Below are 19,669 nucleotides of genomic sequence, written 5' to 3' on the forward strand. Positions count from 1 at the left end.
GGAAAGCACGCTGGTAAGACCTGACAAGACACTAGGAGGTGGTACTCCTAGTGGCTGGGGACTTTAATGCAGAGAATCTTAAATCAGTTTTACCTCATTTCTATCAGCATGTTAAATGTGCAACCAGAGGGAAAAAAACTCTAGACCACCTTCACTCCACACACAGAGAAGCGTACAAAGTTCTCCCTCGCGCTCCATTTGGCAAATCTGACCATACTTCTATCCTCCTGATTCCTGCTTACACAACATTTTTTTATCAGAAAGCACCAGTGACTCGGTCTATAAAAAATTGGTCAGATGAAGCAGATCCTAAACTACAGGAATGTTTTGCTAGCACAGACTAGAATATGTTCTGGGATTCTTTGATTGACATTGAGGAGTACACCAGATCAGTCACTGGCTTCATCAATAAGTGCATTGATGATGTCGTCCCCACAGTGACTGTACCCACATACCCCAACCAGAAGCCATGGCTTACAGGCAACATTCGCACTGAGCTAAAGGGTAGAGCTGCTGCTTTCAAGGAGTGGGACTCTAACCAGGAAGCTTATAAGAAATCCCGCTATGCCCTCAGACAAACCATCAAACAGGCAAAGCATCAATACAGGACTAAGATTGAACTGTACTACACCGGCTCTGATGCTGGTTGGATGTGGCAGGGCTTGCAAACTGTTACAGACTACAAAGGGTAGCACAGCCGAGAGCTGCCCAGTGACACGAGCCTACCAGACGAGCTAAATAACTTCTACGCTCACTTCGAGGAAAATAACACTGAGACATGCATGACAGCATCAGCTGTTCCAGACGACTGTGTGATCACGCTTTCCACAGCTGATGTGAGTAAGACCTTTAAACAGATCAACATTCACAAGGCCGCAGGGCCAGATGGATTACCAGGACGTGTACTCCAAGCATGAGCTGACCAACTGGCAAGTGTCTTCACTGACATTTTCAACCTTTCCTTGTCTGAGTCTGTAATACCAACATGTTTCAAGCAGACCACCATAGTCCCTGTGCCCAAGAACACTAAGGTAACCTGCCTAAATGACTATTGACCCGTAGCACTCATGTCTGTTGCCATGAAATGCTTTGAAAGGCTGGTCATGGCTAACATCAACACCATTATCATAGAAACCCAAGAACCACTCCAATTTGTATACCGCCCCAACAGATCCACAGATGATGCTATCTCTATTGCACTCCACACTGCCCTTTCACACCTGGACAAAAGGAACACCTATGTGAGAATGCTATTCATTGACTACAGCTCAGCGTTCAACACCATAGTGCCTTCAAAGCTCATCACTAAGCTAAGGACCCTGGCACTAAACACCTCCTTCTGCAACTGGATCCTGGACTTCCTGACGGGCCACTCCCAGGTGGTAAGGGTAGGTAACAACACATCCACCACGCTGATCCTCAACAAGGGGGCCCCTCAGGGGTGTGTACTCAGTCCCCTCCTGTACTCCCTGTTCACTCATGACTGCACGGCAAGGCACGACTCTGACAACATCATTAAGTTTGCCGATGACACAACAGTGGTAGGCCGGATCACCGACAACGATGAGACGAGGTCAGAGACCTGGCCGTGTGGTGCAACAACAACAACCTCTCCCTCAACATGATCAAGTCAAGGACAAGCAGATGATTGTGGACTACAGGAAAAGAGGACCGAGCACGCCCCCATTCTGATCAACGGGGCTGTAGTGGAGCAGGTTGAGAGCTTCAAGTTCCTTGGCGTCCACATCACCAACAAACTAACATGGTCCAAGCACACCAAGACAGTCATGAAGAGGGCACGACAAAACCTATTCCCCCTCAGAAGACTGAAAAGATTTGGCCTGGGTCCTCAGATCCTCAAAAGATTTACAGCTGCACCGTCGATGGGTTGCATCACTGCCTGGTATGGCAACTGCTCGGCCTTCGACTTCAAGGCACTACAGAGGGTAGTGCGTACGGCCCAGTACATCACCGGGGCCAAGCTTCCTGCCATCCAGGACCTCTATAGCAGGTGGTGTCAGAGGAAGGCCCTAAAAATTGTCAAAGACTCCAGCCACCCAAGCCATAGACTGTTCTCTCTACCACCGCACAGCAAGTGGTACCGGAGCGCCAAGTCTAGGTCCAAGAGGCTTCTAAACAGCTTCTACGCCCAAGCCATAAGACTCCTGAACATCTAATCAAATGGCTACCCAGACTATTTGCATTGCCCCCCTCTTCTACGTTGCTGCTACTCTCTGTTATTACCTATGCATAGTCACTTTAATAACTCTACCTACATACACATATTACCTCAATTACCTCGACACCGGTGCCCCCGCACATTGACTCTGTACCCCTTGTATATAGCCCCGCTATTGTTATTTTACTGCTGCTCTTTAATTATTTGTTATTCATATCTCTTACTTTTTTTTAGGTGTTGAATTTTCTTGAAACTGCATTGTTGGTTAAGGGCTTGTTCTGTTCAGCGCATGTGACAAATACAATTTGATTCGATTTGAACTGGCAACAGACAAACAGAGAACACAGGTATACATACACAGGGGATAATGGGGGAGATAGGAGACACATGGAGGGGGTGGAGACAAGCACAAAGACAGGTGAAACTGATCTGGGTGTGACAATATCAGCGTCATCAAAAACTGATGGAGTTGATTAAAGGAGGGCTGAACTTGAAGTGTTTGAAGTGGGTGTGTTATGTTTGCTACCATTGTGTGTTCCTCTCATAGAGTTAGATAGACATCACATCTAGTGTTGGGGAAGCTACTCTGAAAATATAGTTTACCAAGCTACCAATGATGGTTTGGGGATGCTTTGTTGCCTCAGGACCTGGACGGCTTGCCTTAATAGAAGGAACCATGAATTCTGTTCTGTATCAGATAATTCTATAGGAGAATCATGTAGTGTCCTGTTGAAAAACAAATGATAGTCCCACTAAGCCCAAACCAGATTGGATGGTGTATCGCTGCAGAATGTTGTGGTAGCCATGCTGGTTAAGGGTGCCTTGAATTCTAAATAAATCACAGACAATGTCACCAGCAAAGCACCCCCACACCATAACACCTCCTCCTCACAGTCCCAAAATCCAGGACAAATTCAAGAAAATGTACAATATTATATAGCGCCACTATTGCACGGAAGTCCCTCCCATCTCATATTTCTAAAATGAACAGCAAACCTGGTTTAAAAAAACGGATAAACCGACACCTCACAGCACAACGCCTCTCCCTATTTGACCTAGATATTTGTGTGTATGTATTGATATGTAGGCTATGTATGCTGTTTTTAAATGTATGTAGTTCTGTCCTTGATCTGTTCTTGTGTATTAATGTTCTGTATTATGTCATGTTTCAAGTATTGTGTGGACCCCAGGCAGTGGTGAAAAAACTATCCAATTGTCATACTTGAGTAAAAGTAAAGATACCTTATTAGAAATGACTCAAATAAAAGTGAAAGTCACCCAGTAAAATACTACTTGATTAAAAGTAAAAAAGTATTTGGTTTTAAATATACTTAAATATGAAATGTAAATGTAATAGCTAAAAAATAGTTATGTATCAAAAGTAAAAGTATAAATCATTTCAAGTTCACTTTTAAGCAAATCAGACAGAACAATTCTCTTTTTTTAATTTTTCGGATAGCCATGGGCACACTCCAACACTCAGACATCATTTACAAACTAAGCATGTATGTTGAGTCAGTCTGCCAGATCAGAGGCAGGGGATGACCAGGGATGTTCTCTTGATAAGTGCGTGAATTTAACCATTTTCCTGTCCTGCTAAGCATTCAAAATGTAACCAGTAATCAGTGAAAATGTATGGAGTAAAAGTACATTATTTTCTTTAGGAATGTAGTGGAGTAAAAATAAAAGTTGTCAAAAATATAAATAGTGAAGTAAAGTACAGATACCCCAAAAAACAACTTAAGTAGTACTTTAAAGTATTGTGGGTGAGTGTTTTTAGCACAAAATGGTTGCTATGCATCCCCCAAGGGGTGGATAAGGTAAGTTTCCCCCTTACTTATGTAAAAAGGCAATTTGAGTGTGTAAGTAGAAAGGCACTATATAAATCCTATCAGTCAATGTAGGTAGGGTTTAGAGGGCAGCATATAAATGCATCTTCATTAGCCAACCAGCTTTGTGGTGATAATTCAGCTTTATGTTACAATAAGTGCCATGGGATTTTAAACAGCCCATCCAAGAAACCAGAGGGAAGGGTGCCCCCTACTGTCCCACCAATACTACTTCCAGGAGCATCTGGTCTCCCATCCAGGAACTGACCAGAACCAACACTGCCTAGCTTTAGAGACAAACCAGCAGTGGAATGCAGGTTGCTATGCTACTGGAATGAATACACCACAACTTACAAACTAAAGCAAACACCAGGGTAACGTAACAAAAGCTAGGAACATTTGCAGGCAAAGAGGGGGGCGTTTACTTTAATCGCGTAATCATATAAATAAAAAAAATGGGGGGGGGGGCATCAATTTACAATACATTTGTTCTGGCATTTCTAAATTACTTCCTTGCAATATTTTTGCTCTCAATTCTTTTGGGTTTATGTTTTGCTTTTAATATCATTATTTTGTTTGCAATACTAAGAATTTTGTTCTCACCTTCAAAAGTTTTACTTGATATTAATGGCACAAAAGGAACTCCATACAAACTCCAACACCCGGTGAACTGGACCAGCTTAATCTAATCCCCTAAATGTGTGGTGGAAGTGTGGTGCCAGGAAAAATAACCTCTCACCCACATCAACAAAACAAAGGAGTTGATAGTGGACTTCAGAAATCAACAGAGGGAGCACCACCCCCCCCCCCCCCCCACCCCCCCCCCCCCCACCCCACCCCATCCGCATTGACAGGACAGCAGTGGAGAAGGTGGAAAGCTTCAAGTTCCTCGGTGTACATAACACTGACAAACTGAAATGGTGTCCACCCACACAGACAGTGTTGTGAAGAAGGCGCAACAGCTTCTCTTCAACCTCAGGAGGCTGAATAAATTTGGCTTGGCACCTAAAACCCTCACAAACTTTTACAGATGCACAATTGTCGGGCTGTATCCCCGCCTGGTACGACAACTGCCCCGCCCACAACAGCAGGGCTCTCCAGAGGGTGGTGCGGTCTGCCCAATGCATCACCGGGGGTAAACTACCTGCCCTCCAGGACTCCTACAGCACCCGATGTCACAGGAAGGCCAAAAAGATCATCAAGGACAACAACCACCCGAGCCACTGCCTGTTCACCCCACTATCATCCAGAAGGCGAGGTCAGTACAGGTACATCAAAGCTGGGACCGAGAGACTGAAAAACTGTTTTTATCTATAGGCCATCAGACTGTTAAAATATGTTAAATAGCCATCACTAGCACATTAGAGGCTGCTGACCTATATACATAGACTTGGAATCACTGGCCACTTTATAAAGGACAGGCAAGCCCCATACTATTGTGGAGGACTTAATTCTTCCTGCTGTCGCGGATATGGGTTGATCAATGCTGGGGGAAAAGGCCAAAAAAAACACTGTTTCATGAAGCATCAGTGATATGGCAGGAGATGTTATGAAACAATTACTGCTTTGCATACAAGCCAGTGAATTCTATGCGTTACAGCTGTATGAGTCAACAGACGTGGCGGGCCTAGCACAGCTCCTGGTATATGTCTGTTACGTTTATGGGGCGTCAATTAAGGAAGACATCCTCTTCTGCAAACCACTGGAAACCAGGACAACAGGAGAGGATATTTTTAAAGTACTGTACAGCTTTGTGACATCAAATGGACTTTGTTGGTCAAGATGTGTTGGTATCTGTACTGATGGCTCAAAAGCCATGACAGGGAGACATAGGGAAGTGGTAACGCTCGTGCAAGCAGTTACTCCCGATGCCACTTGGGTACACTGCAGCATCCAGCGAGAGGCTCTTGCTGCCAAGGGAATGCCTGACAGCTTGAAAGACGTTTTGGACGCTATAGTGAAAATTGTTACCTTTGTTAAAGCAAGGCCCCTGAATTCTTGTGTATATTCTGCACTATGCAATGATATGGGCAGCGACCATGTAACGCTTTTACAACATACAGAAGTGCGCTGGTTATCAAGGGGCAAAGTATTGACAAATTTTTTTTAAATTGAGAGACGAGCTTAAAGTTTTCTTTACTGACCATAATTTTCACTTGTCTGACCGCTTGCATGATGACGAGTTTCTCACACGACTGGCCTATCTGGGTCATGTCTTTTCTTGCCTGAATGATCTGAATCTAGGATTACAGGGACTCTCCACAACTATATTCAATGTGAGGTACAAAATTGAGGCTATGGTTAAGAAGTTGGAGCTCTTCTCTGTCTGCATTGACAAGGATAACACACAGGTCTTTCCATTATTGTATGATTTTTTGAGTGCAAATTAACTCAAGCTTACGGACAATGTCAAATGTGATATAGCGAAGCACCTGAGTGAGTTGGGTGCGCAATTACGCAGGTATTTTCCCGAAACGGATGACACAAACAACTGGATTTGTTATCCCTTTCATGCCCTGCCTCCAGTCCACTTACCGATATCTGAACAAGAGAGCCTCATCGAAATTGCAACAAGTGGTTCTGTGAAAATGTAATTTAATCAGAAGCCACTGCCAGATTTCTGGATTGGGCTGCACTCAGAGTATCCTGCACTGGCAAATCGCGCTAAGACACTGATGCCCTTTGCAACCACGTACCTATGTGAGAGTGGATTCTCGGCCCTCACTAGCATGAAAACTAAATACAGACACAGACTGTGTGTGGAAAATGATTTAAGACTCTCTCCAATACAACCCAACAATGCAGAGTTATGGGCATCCTTTCAAGCACACCCTTCTCATTAACCTGTGGTGAGTTATTCACAATATTCGATGAACAAATAAGGTTTTATATGTTAGATGGTTAAATAAAAGCAAAATGATTGATATTATTATATCATTATTAAAGAGCTATAAGAGATCTTTGTCACTTCCCACGACCCGGGTTGTGACAGAAACTCACATTCATTCTTATGTTTAGTAAATGTGTGGCAGGCTTACAATGATGGCAAAAAAACAACATTTGAGAGTGCGCTGACCATGGTGCTAGAGGGGGTTCGCAGCTGGAGGTTGAATGTTTGAAGGGATACGGGACTATAAAAAGTGTGGGAACCACTGCCGTAGAGGTTAATAATGGAACACTAGTCACTTTAATAATGTTTACATATTTTGCATTTCTCATCTCATATGTACATACTGTATTCTATTCTACTGTATCTTAGTCTATGCCGCTCTGACATTGCTCGCCCAATATTTATATATTCTTAATTCCATTCCTTTACTTTAGATTTGTATGTATTGTTGTGAAATTGTTAGATATTACTGTTGGATATTACTGCACTGTTAGAGATAGAAACACAAACATCTGCTAAACACGTGTATGTGATAAAGTACATTTGATTTGATTTGACACTTTCCACCAGCGCGATCTGGCTCTGCTTTCCACCTGTCGCTCTGAACTGGCATGTGAAAGGCTAACCTACTGGAACAGGTAGGCCCTGAGACTCAAGAGCAGGTCAACTAATATGACAAATCATAAAGCATGCATTGATATATTGGCTTAAAACACATTTGCAACATTAACATTAATCAATGCAATATTCAATTCCACCTAAATGGGTAATTGTGGGCTATCAATCATAACGATAGACAAATGGCTATGCTTGCGGGTGGTGTCTCATCATGGCCCGCAGTGGTCATCATTTGTAAATGATAATTATAAGGATTTGAAATGAGCTGTCAAATGAATGCAATGAAATATAAATTGTATTCAGCTCAAACCACAGTAAGAACACATCTGCTCTATGAAACTTTATAGCACCACTGGCAGAGGTGTCATGTCCATAGGGGGCACAAGGGCATGTGCCTCATCAGATTTGTCCGTTTTTTTTTTTCAGATGTTGAATTAATTACTAAACTTCCTTTTTAAGCCCACGTTTTATCATAATTTTGTATCAAATTCAAGGTGCACCATGGAGCAGATATGCCTTCAGACAGTATCGGTCAGTAGAGGAGGAGAGAGTGTTGAGTAACACACACAGCGTTTGATTTGATTTTAGCTGCCGGTGATGGGCAGGACTCACAGTAGGTATGTTTGTAAATTAATTTGATCAAGCTCCACTACCGTTCAAAAGTTTTGGGTCATTTAGAAATGTCCTTGTTTTTGAAAGAAAATAAAAAAATGTATCCATTAAAATATCATCAAATTAGTGAAGAAGCGACTCCGGGATGATGGCCTTCTAGGCAGAGCTCCTCTGTCCAGTGTTATTTTGCCCATCTTAATCTTTTATTTTTATTGGCCGGTCTGAGATATGGCTTTTTCTTTGCAACTCTGCCTAGAAGGCCAGCATCCCGGAGTCGCCTCTTCACTCTTGACGTTGAGACTGGTGTTTTGCAGGTACAATTTAATGAAGCTCCCAGTTGAGGACTTGTGAGGTGTCTGTTTCTCAAACTAGACACTCTAATGTACTTGTCCTCTTACTCAGTTGTGCACCGGGGCATCCCACTTCTCTTTCTATTCTGCTTAGAGCCAGTTTGCACTGTTCTGTGACGGGAGTAGTACACAGCGTTGTACGAGAATTTTTTGGCAATTTCTCGCATGGAATAGCCTTCATTTCTCAGAATAAGAATAGACTGACGACTTTCAGAAGAAAGTTCTTTGTTTCTGGACATTTTGAGCCTGTAATCGAACCCACACATGCTGATGCTCCAGATACTCAACTAGTCTAAAGAAGGCCAGTTTTATTTCTTCTTTAATCAGAACAACATTTTTCAGCTGTGCTAACATAATTTCAAAAGGGTTTTCTAATGATCAATTAGCCTTTTAAAATGATAAACTTGGATTAGCTAACACAACATGCCATTGGAACACAGGAGTGATGGTTGCTGAATGGTACTTTGTACGCCTATGTAGATATTCCATTAAAAATCAGCCGTTTCCAGCTACAATAGTCATTTACACATTAACAATGTCTACACTGTATTTATGATCAATTTATGTTATTTTAATGGACAAAAAATGTGTTTCTTTCAAAAACAAGGACATTTCTAAGTGACCCCAAACTTTTGAACGGTAGTGTATTGATTCCTTGTTGATGAATAAATAAAGCAAAAATGTTTTGTTGTTTCTCTGTAATACTAGCCACCTAGCAATTTTATGAAGTTGGCTTTATCTAGCCAGCTAGACAGGTTCCCATTCTCCCAACCCCTGCCAATTTGCTGTTGTTGAAATTTGTTAAATACATGTGAAATATTAAAACAATGCCAAATAATATATTTGCATTCAAATGTATGTATTCCACATACATTTTCAAATGTATGTCATGCATTAAAATTAATTTCAAAATGTATAAAAAAATACATTATTTGGCCAATTTTTTCTATTTCACATGTATACAAAAATGCATCCACAAATATATATTTTCTATGTATATTTTGATATAGCTACCAAGACATTTCATGCTATCATTCAAGTTAAAGTAGCTTGTCTACGTATCTTAGCTGGCGTGCCTGCTGACTAGGTTGCTAGACTTTAGAAAATACTAGAATTGCTTTAATTCTTGGGTTGTGCATATATTACTACTGCATATACCAGTGTGGCAGTTTTACTAAACTCCTAAGTCATACAAGTTCTTAAAGAATCAATGCGCATCATTAATTAAAATGACAATTGAACAGGTAAAGAGGTATGCTTAGATAACCTATGCAGAGAAATATACATATTTTTAACATAAAATTAGGCATAATGATTATGGCCCAGGATTTCAGTAAAAAGCAGTTTCAGGTGTTTGAAAAATGTAGCCCTCCTCAAGACCACCCCCCATCCATCCTCACATCCATCCTCTAAAATATTGGGTGCATGACGCACCTGAGCATCAGTGCTCCTTGTCAAAACAAATAATGCATTAGCTCTAGAAATGTAACGTGATGTGATGCTCCATATCCATTACAGGACCTGGCACCCATTTTTCAACTAACCTTTTCTTGGCGATACTTTCTTCATTCTCGATTCGGAAGAAACTTCCATTAAAATATTAAATCCACTTTTTGTTTGGAGTGAGAAATGCCTCTTGCATGTGTGTAGATCTTTGTTTTGGTCGCACTGTGTGACACACTCATCTACTTCTACACATGGCGTCGCATAGAAGCGACAAGTTCCTGCAAAGATGTTGGGAAATGCGAGATGTGCGGCAGCTAAGATGGCAGTGCAAAAAGTGGATTTTTTTGTTGTTGTTGCATTTTCTCTGTTTTTTTGGAGAACAACCTGCAACTGGACACAGATGTTAATAAAAGACAGGTTTCTTCATCAAGAATGAAGAAAGTATCGTCAAGAAAAGGTTAGTTGAAAAATGGGTGACAGGGTTTTCCATTAGCTAAGCTATGGAGTATTACATATCATGCTACAATTCTGTAGCTAATAATGCATAGCAGCCTACCTGATTTGAGAAAATGTGTGAATGTGTGATGTGTGATCAATTGTGGCTATCCGACACTAAAGTAGGTACTTCTTTTCAGGTTCAACAACTGATTGACACATCAACCATCTTTCAGCCATCTGGAGATGAACAACATTTCTAAGTTCTCTTGTTTGCTCCCACTCTTTCTTCTCTGTGTGTGTGCTAGACACAACCCTGTAATTACCCACAAAGGAAAAACAAGTACAGGCTGAAATGCCTATTGTGGCCATAGAAAAGGAATTATACAGCCCATCTCTTCTTCTTTCTCTCATGGAAGAATGCATCTTTTTGTGTTATGAAATGTTTTTTGTGTTTTTCGTTTGAACTGTTTTGTAGTGTGTGGATAAGGGTGGGGGTGCTCTGCAGACCAGTCCTGTGTGTATTTCTTTGTTAAATCCCCTCCTGTCTTGATGATGGAAAATTGATCAGGCTTGAATGAGAGGCTCAATACATGCCCCCCTCTCTCTCTCTATTGTCTAGGTGAATAGCACACACTGAAGGCCATGGGCAGGTTGCTATTAATATGACAGCCTACTTCATATCCAACTATAATTTCTAATGAAATACCTAATCTCCATTATTTTGATCTAGGAAGGCGATTCACTGAAAGACAGTGGGAGAGAAAAAGTATTTTATTTGAGTTGCTCATGTCAGCAAACCAATAATTTTGTCAAGATCTTTTTTTAGCCAACTGAAACGCTTTGTATTGCCACAGTTTATAAAGGCACACAGATAAATCCTTTCAGAGCGCTGAATGAGGACGCCATCTGTTTTTTTATTTCCTCCTTTTTCTTCTAGTTTTTCAATCCTTGTAATCAAATTTGAGCAAAATCAAATGGGGGGTTTTCAATGAAAGTACCTTTTGTTGGTCTGAAACGAGCAAGTCATTTACAAAATGCCCTTCCTTTGTGTGGGAGGCTAAAGGAAAAAAGAAATCAGTAGCTTTTAAAGCTAGGCCTTGCTGTGACTGCGAAGATAATGAAAGCCGCCTTGTGTTGTGGGGTAGAAAGCATTTCAAAGGCAGGGCCCGACTCAGGGTTACAGTGCTGAAAACCCTGTGTGTTTGTTTTGTGTGGAGTGCCAAGCCAGGCATCCACAGTCTACCATCTTCGGGGTGAAATGGTGAAGACGAGTTCCAGGTAGTGCGAATAGCCCCAGCTTTAATTTTTCTACCTTCTCTCTCTAGGCGGCCCTTGTGTCATGCTCAATCCGCCACAGAAGAAGTGGGAGTGGAGCATGGTTCTCTTATTCTGCTTGGTATGATGAGGAGCTTTCACTGAAGACTGGAGTTCCCCGGTTGTTTTTCCTTCAGTCGACAGGCAATGGAATACCTCTCAGAAGGTGAGTTGTCCTCTTTCCCTGCTTGCTATGCATCTTTCTGGGCATCCTTAGTTTTGTAGCTATTTACATTGACTGACAGGGATATTACTTTTTAATTTTTAAAGCTTCTGGGCTCTTTTCACTGCACAGTACAGGTATTAGACAATGAGCCAGGTCCATAATGTAAAGTATGGAACTGAGTTGATGCCTGAAACTCAGAACAGAATATAGGCTTCTTCTGTACAAGGTCTATAGGCTTTAAGTATCTTCATGGAAACGCGAATGGAGGCAGATGAAGGCAAGTTAAGGCAAGCCCCCCAGGGCATGCTAGCCTGCTGTCTCAGGGGCAAGGCACAACATCACTGCAGCACTTACAAATGAGTTGTAATGATGTAATTAGCATCCTTGTTACTAACCGATGAGAGGAGAAACACAAATAGTTTATAGAAGACTCACCTGTGTGAAAGTTGATGATATAGCTTCTGTGATTTTGTAAAGATATAATGACATATCATTCTATAAAGATATCAAGGAATGTCACAAATTAAATTGTATATGAATAATGTAAAATTAACATTATTATTGTTTTAGCAGTCTTCTTTGACAATTAGTCTGAGATTGTTGTGGTTGTCGGATACTGTCCAGGTGTCCAACTGACTGTTTTGTTTCTTATGGTGCTGCCTTTCAGCTTCCCTCAAGTGAATTGGCTCAAGTGTCTTCTCAAGACATGAACGAATGTGTTAATCATATGCCTATGCACACAGCATTTCTTGAGTATTTTCATGTTTAAAAAGTTGGAAACTTTTTGAGAAACTATTTTCTCATATCTGCAAAGGGTTTCATATGTGTAATTTCCACCTCTATATTCTCAGTTGACAATAGACAAGCAAGTAATATTCAAATGAGTTGATTTCTCACTTGGCAGATTGAAATGTCAGAATTTGCACTGGAACAAAAAACTTGGTAAAATTCCATTTCAAAAGAATATTTAATCAGTCAACCAATACTAGCAAGGGAATCTTACAGTCTTTGGGGAAAGAAGTCAGTCAGGCAGCCAGTATGCATCGCTGCATTGATTGTTACTAGACTTCCCATTTAGGCTTGTGTGTGACTGTGAGAAGCCATATGTAGGTTATAGCAGGGATTAAATACCACTGCATTTTGTCTGTATTATGATATGATACACGTCTATTTTGAAGCCCTGTCTTCTAAATCTTTTAAGCATCGTTTTTTTCTGGAATAGTTTTCTGTTCAGTTGACATAATACTATGTTATGTGTATGCTTACTGTGTGGGTCATTTCCAGTGTTTTATATTAGAGATATGTAGGTTTTGGGGGTGTTAGCATAGATTTGGTAGTATTCTATAACAGCCAGTGTTCCTGTGAGGGAGTAAATGGAGTTTCATTCATACCTTGTACTTTTCTGTCAAAACAGATAACATAGAAAAGATTATGGAGGAATAGTATTTTTTGGGTGGTCACTTACTTGCGTAATGTGATAAAACGTAACCTCTTTACTGTACAAATGATCATATTAATGTGGTCAGTTTGATGCTTTGCAAGCAATTACCTAAGTCTTTGTAATTACACTGGAATACATCAGAAATAAGGTTGAGGGATAAATCTGTCTCCATTATGCTGGGTGTATGAGCTTTCCTCAGGCCCTCCAACAAGAGGAACTTAATGGCGTGGTAAAGTGGGAGGAGGACTTGCTGCTGAGCTGGAGGAGTGGAGGGGCGACGCTGACCGGCAATTAGAGCCCATTGAGCTGGGGGCCTGCCAGTCAGAGATGATAGGGCCGCTCTTCCACCCTGGTACCCACAGACCCTGTCATTAGGCCTACTCTGAGGCTGAGCCAGGCCTGTAGTTAGCTAACTGACCCCTGGGCACTCAGAGAGGGAGTCACCCGTACGCTGCACTAACCAGTGCAATTAATGACATGCAACGAGTGACTGAACTGAGTGTGAATATGACTGCCCTTCCCGGTGGTGTTAATAGGGCGAGGTGACATGCAATGGAGACCAGTGAACTTTGCGCACACTGTGCATGTATGTGTTAATATGTGGGCAGGGTTATCATAGCTGGTATTCCTTCATTTGAATATCTTAATGGGTTTAATTTCCATGTAGGATTAACATGAGACCACTTTGTCTTAAAAGCTTGGTGGAATAATGAAGTCTTAAACACCTGCTAGTTCTGATACAGGAAATTAAAACGGTTTATGGACAAACCCAAGCAAAGGAGACCCAAAACTTGATTTTAAAGTCAGCAACTCCATCTTGCGCCAGAGAAAGCTGCAACTAATATGGTTAAAGACCTCTCAAAAGTCTGTCTTGTCTTAATCTTCTAATGTAAATGAAGGATTTAAAAACTATATTACCAGATGTCGAGGAGACACTTGAGAATTAAGACCTCAATCTAGGTTTTCCAGCAGGCTTCAGCCAAGGCTGATAGAGGGCCTATGACTCCACAGGACAGGATTTCCACCATAGTAAAACAGAACCAGAAAGTTAGATTGTGAGCTGCCCAGGGAAACATACGCTGCTGTTGACTAGAGCCTTAGAAGACTTGCCTTAAAGTACCATAGTAATTCCTACAAAAGGTTGGCCATTGTTGATTTCGTGGAACTGCACTGGGTTACCCATATAAGATATTCCCACGCAGTCAAAACTAACTACTGTTAAGAGCTGGATTTTTACAATTTTATTGGAATGTGAAAAAATAATCCAGTCTCATTGTGAAGAGGGCAATCATCCACAGTATTGCAAAAGTGCAAAAAAATAAAAAATAAAACTATTTGCAGGGCCATGACTGCAATCTGCAGCTGAAACAATAACAATGTGCCACTGTTTGGGTAAAAAGCTTAGGAATGGGTCTTGAGAAATGTAACCACTCAAATTCATAGACAGAGCTGTGGACGCAAGGACTGGCCATCCATGATATCAAAATTATACTTTTAACCATGTCTTGAGACTATGCTGTGTTTGTTTACATTTGCATTGTTTACAAACATTGGAGTAAAACAAGCATATATTGTGGGTTCTAATCCAGCCTCATTGTGAAGAGGGCAATCATCCACAGTATTGCAAAAGTACAAAAATAAATAAAATAAAAACTGTTCGCAGGATCATGGCTGCTTTTTATAATTAGCTCATACAGCTGCTTTTGTCCAATACTTCTCTGTCCCTTTTCATTGTACACAACAGATTCCCCCCCCCCCCTAGTAGTCTTACAAAGTTTCCTTTTTCCTTGTCTCTAAAAACTCTAGTTTGGGTGCTGAAGCTGTGAGAATGTGTATGCGTTTGGCGTGCACGCGTGTGTGTGTCATGGCAGGTGCTGAATCCTGTGAAAGCAGGATATGTGAGCTAGCTTATTCTTTCTGCCAATCTGCTCTGGCACAGCAGATCATTGCAGGTGGTCAAACGAGGCCATTAACAACTCAGGGGTGCTGACTGACACTTATCTACCACATGTAAACGCTGTGCCATAGGGGCCCACAGGGGAAATTGGAGTTATTATCCCCTGAAAACCCAGAGCTCTTTCTGTTCTATCTTTTATTTGTGTCTGTGTTTTTTTAAATTGTAGCACCTTTGCTGGCTGTGTCGTTATGATCCCAGACAACAACAAACATATTTTTGTGAATGTAATGCACTGTTTCCCCCCATTCAGCTGGATGTCGCTAGTTATCTTAAACTGCTCTGCTTTCTGTGGTCTTTGCATACTGTGACTGACGAACATCAGCCTGTTATTTAGAGAGGAGAAGAATAGATCCAGACGTAATGTGTACAAACTGACAGCTGAAAATGGGAAGGCATCACTCATGAATAATTGGTCACTTTTGCTTTTTACTGTATCCTCCCATCGTGTTTTCCCCCTCTGAGAGGTCACAGTTCCAAGCCATTAAGAGCTGCCATACTGAGTGAAGACAGCAAGGGGAGCATTTGTCCAAAAGGCCTTACATCCAATAAACAGCAGTAGCAGTCAATTTATTGCTCCAATCTATAAATAATAGCGCTGATTATGAGGCTGCTAACGGCAGACGCTGTAATTGTCTGTCATAAATCTTAGTCGCTGGTGACAGCAGCACAATGAGCACAGCCATCTGTTTGAGGGAAAAAGATGAATATCTGCTCTGTCGAAATGCACTTGGATGTGTCTCAATATTGTGGACAGGTTTTCACATCGGCTGCAGGAATGTGAACGTACTTTTTGCTTACATTGATCGTTAAGACCTTTTTAGATGACTGTGGATGGCTACATCTAGGAAGAGTTACATGATTTCTCTCTAACCACTTTAAGATGTACTTTCTAAAGTAAGTGCTGAAGTGAGAAAATACAAAAAAATCCACTTTGTCATTTGGGGTGCTGAAAAGATGACAGAATCCACTTAAAGGGGCAATCTGCAGTTGAAACAATAATAATAATGTATTCCCCGCCACTGTTTCGGTAAAAAGCTGAAGAATTAGGCTGGAGAAATGTAACCACTCAAATTCATAGACAGAGCTGTGGACGCAAGGACTGACCATATATGATATCAAAATGACACTTTTAACCATGTCTTGAGACTATGCTGTGTTTGTTTACATTTGCATTGTTTACAAACATTGGAGTAAAACAAGCATATATTTTGGGTTCTAATGGGGTAAGACAGTTAAACTAAGTTCATGAGGTGTTTATATTCTTCAAGAATCAATGAGAACTTATCATTCATTTATAAGTCCAAAAATGGATGCAGCATCTGTGGATTGCCGCTTTAAATGGACTTTGGTCAAATGATTAAACATCAACTAAAGGATTCTTCTTTCTCAGTTATGTTTTTGTTTTGTACATTGTTCTTACAAACAATGAAGGATTTAGATTGTTATGCTGCATTCACACAGGTACAGTAAGAGTATCTTACCAGAAGTCCCGATCATGTATTTGGAAATTTGGAGAAGAGGCATCAGATGTGTTCATGGGCAGTAGTTTGTGAACAAAGACACTGTGTACGCATTGCTATGGTGGTTTCCATTTAAATTCCATCCATAGAAGTCTGTAGACACGTTCATTGTTGCAGGCACTAACAGGCTAACTGACAGACTTGTTTTATGATGTCCTCTTGGGCTGAATCAGTAGACTGTAATTTGCTGTCTCTCTCTGTCACCCTCTCAAGGCCACTTCAGAGTGGCCCACTTCACACATGGCTGTGTAGCAGCACAGTAGCAGCCTCCCCCAGAGCTCGGCTGCTTTTTAGTCCAATTAATGTCAAGCCTCTATCAGCATGTGATGGATGGAAAATGTCCTTCTGATGGAGGCCAGATCCTCCCCACGATTTGAGGTCAGATCGATCCCAGTGGCAGAAGAGAGATTCCCTGGAATTAGTCCTAGGATTTAGTCAATTATCAAATGAACCCTTTGCCCTGTGTGGCCCCTGTTAGGCCATTGAGAAGGTGTGATGATGGAAAGAGTGTGTGTACAGGGACAGGGAGAACGTAGTGAAGCCTTCCTTGCTCATGGCCTTCTCCAGACCAAGAGGGTCATCAGAACCACTGCTATTAAATGTGAGTGCAACATTCCACCCGGCAGTAACAATTCTACTGATGTCCATGGGTGGTTTATTTGCACACAATTGTTGCATAGAAAACCTCATCCTTCCCATATGTGCTGCGATCATCCACAAATGGCATGTCAGATATTTCCATAAATCTGAGCAAGTTCTTCTTTGCCTTGATCTTGACTTAACTCTTACATTGGTTTCGAAGGCATTCCAATGAGTTTGTCCCGTGGTTCCTGTTTGGACTGATAGGAGGGCTTTCCCAGGGAACAGATGTCTTTAATCAGGAGTAATTGAAGTGAGTGGGATGAGTTGAGAACTGTGTATTTGTTTGGATGCAGTGCCCCCTGCAGTAAGATTAGAGTAGAGGGAGATAAGATTTCTAAAACAATGATACATTAAGTATTATGTGCTGTTCAACAGTGGTGGGTAAACTATAGACCGTATACTGGTGAACCCAAGAGTTGACCCAATTTGTTGGAGCGACATATATGTGCATAAAGAATTGAAGTATCTTGTGATATCGTTCAAATGTACAGTATCTTTATTGTTATTACATTATTCATATCATGTTTACATTTATAAAAAGTTCAACCTTTGTTTAATACAGGAAACCATCCACTTTGTATTTCATTTTCGTTCTCTGTGATTTCCAATGTTTGGGAGAAAAGAGATATGCTTTGTATTGATCCAAACCATTGTTTTACTTTATAAAAACACCTGGCATCATGCAAAATCAAGATATCTCTAGTTCACGATCATATCACCATTTCATCATTTGAAATTTGACTTGGTAGAAGTAGTTGAGATATAATCATTCTGATATCAAAATTAGCTGAATGTTTACTCAATGTTTGTTGGGTAGAATTTAGTAATTGTAACTGATATATTAATAATTGACCACTTCTATTATGAGGATAGAAAGCATTTCAGTTGGTAGTCACTCTGTATACTCCCCTTGATAAATTGGTCAATTATTCCAATAGATGGCATCAAAACACTAGGCCACGGTGGATAGGCATCCTGTAGTCTTCATCACTAGTCCCCCCAATCTGCAACACAGAACAGTTCACGTCAAGATAGTGCAGAATATGTCTCATTTGTTTTTGACATTCTTTTAATGGATACATTTTTTTTTCTTCAGTATTGACAAAAAATATATATCCTAGGCAAAAGAGTAAGCAATATTTGTATTAATGTAGGCAAACACCTTAATGTACCAAGTCATACCTTTTGATATGATCTTTCTAACAACAAAAAATATTTAATTGTGTGCAAAATGTTCTAAGAGGCACAATCTAATTATATCCTCTTGAAATATTTCATTTGAAGAGAAAACTTTTCCTTATGCACTAGCATCACTCAGTTGTCTTCAAAGAACTGGACATCGTGAGACAAAGTATATCATGACTGGGAAAACGTGCTGTAAATTGTTCTATGGCGCTAAGTCCCATTGTATCCCATTATTTGATTGATCGTACTTAATCATATCTCTCTGTCATTTGATTTATTGAACAAGACATTTAATGTAAGGGATAATATTGATGACCTATAAATATATCAATATTAAGTTATCTGAATAATATCACACTTTATTTTCTACAATTAAAGAGGGGTTCATCTTACATACTGACTTTGGACCTTTTCAAACCTTTGTAATGTCTGGCTTTGTACTGGGCAGTAGCATGCTCCTTCCTACAGGCACCCTTTGACAGTCACCCTTCACACTGTAATTAAATGATGATTTAGGACGTGTGAGAAGGCCGCTATAGGACCAGGAGAAAATAGGTGCTTATTGGAACACTGAATAACCCTCATTTTCTCCAGTGGCAATTTCCATCTCTTGTCTGTATAACAAACTGGCCCTTCTAGACCTTTTACTCTGTTTCCCGATAAAGGACTAAACTCCCCACAGTTGTGTATCTCCTGTATTTTCCTTTATATTAAGAGTTGTCTAGGTTGAATTGGCATAATGTTTTTGTAGACAAATGCAGGGTTGACTTGAATGATTAAGTTAAAAATGTATATAATTGCAACACTATGAAAGATAGTTATACTTATTGTATACTGTAGGCATATATACTAATCTCTATGATGTACTGTCAATATAATTGTAGGAGACCCTTAATATGTATATATGTTGAATTATATAAAAAATGTTTTTTAAAGAGACTATAAATACTGATATTGTAGTATCTACAATATTATTTTATATCTACAAGAAAATATTATATTCCGTGCTTTTGAAATGTGTAACTTTGCTCAGTGATAATCTTCAGATCTACTGTAGAACAATGGGGACTCTCTGTGCCTCA

At 40.5% G+C, this 19,669-nt stretch overlaps 1 long non-coding RNA gene across 2 annotated transcripts in view; it reads left to right on the top strand.

Annotated features, from left to right (window-relative positions):
- The first annotated feature begins 11,696 nt into the window (after positions 1–11,696).
- LOC115158365 (uncharacterized) overlaps positions 11,697–19,669 on the top strand; it is a 111,567-nt gene continuing 103,594 nt past the window's right edge. The window contains exon 1 of one of the 2 annotated variants that reach the window (XR_003868661.1): positions 11,697–11,842. This is a non-coding gene — a long non-coding RNA (uncharacterized LOC115158365). The remainder of the gene's footprint in view (positions 11,843–19,669) is intronic. The other variant, XR_003868660.1, reaches the window with a different exon arrangement.

This window comes from Salmo trutta, chromosome 22, assembly GCF_901001165.1.
Source record: "Salmo trutta chromosome 22, fSalTru1.1, whole genome shotgun sequence".
In the NCBI taxonomy this organism is placed as follows: domain Eukaryota; kingdom Metazoa; phylum Chordata; class Actinopteri; order Salmoniformes; family Salmonidae; genus Salmo; species Salmo trutta.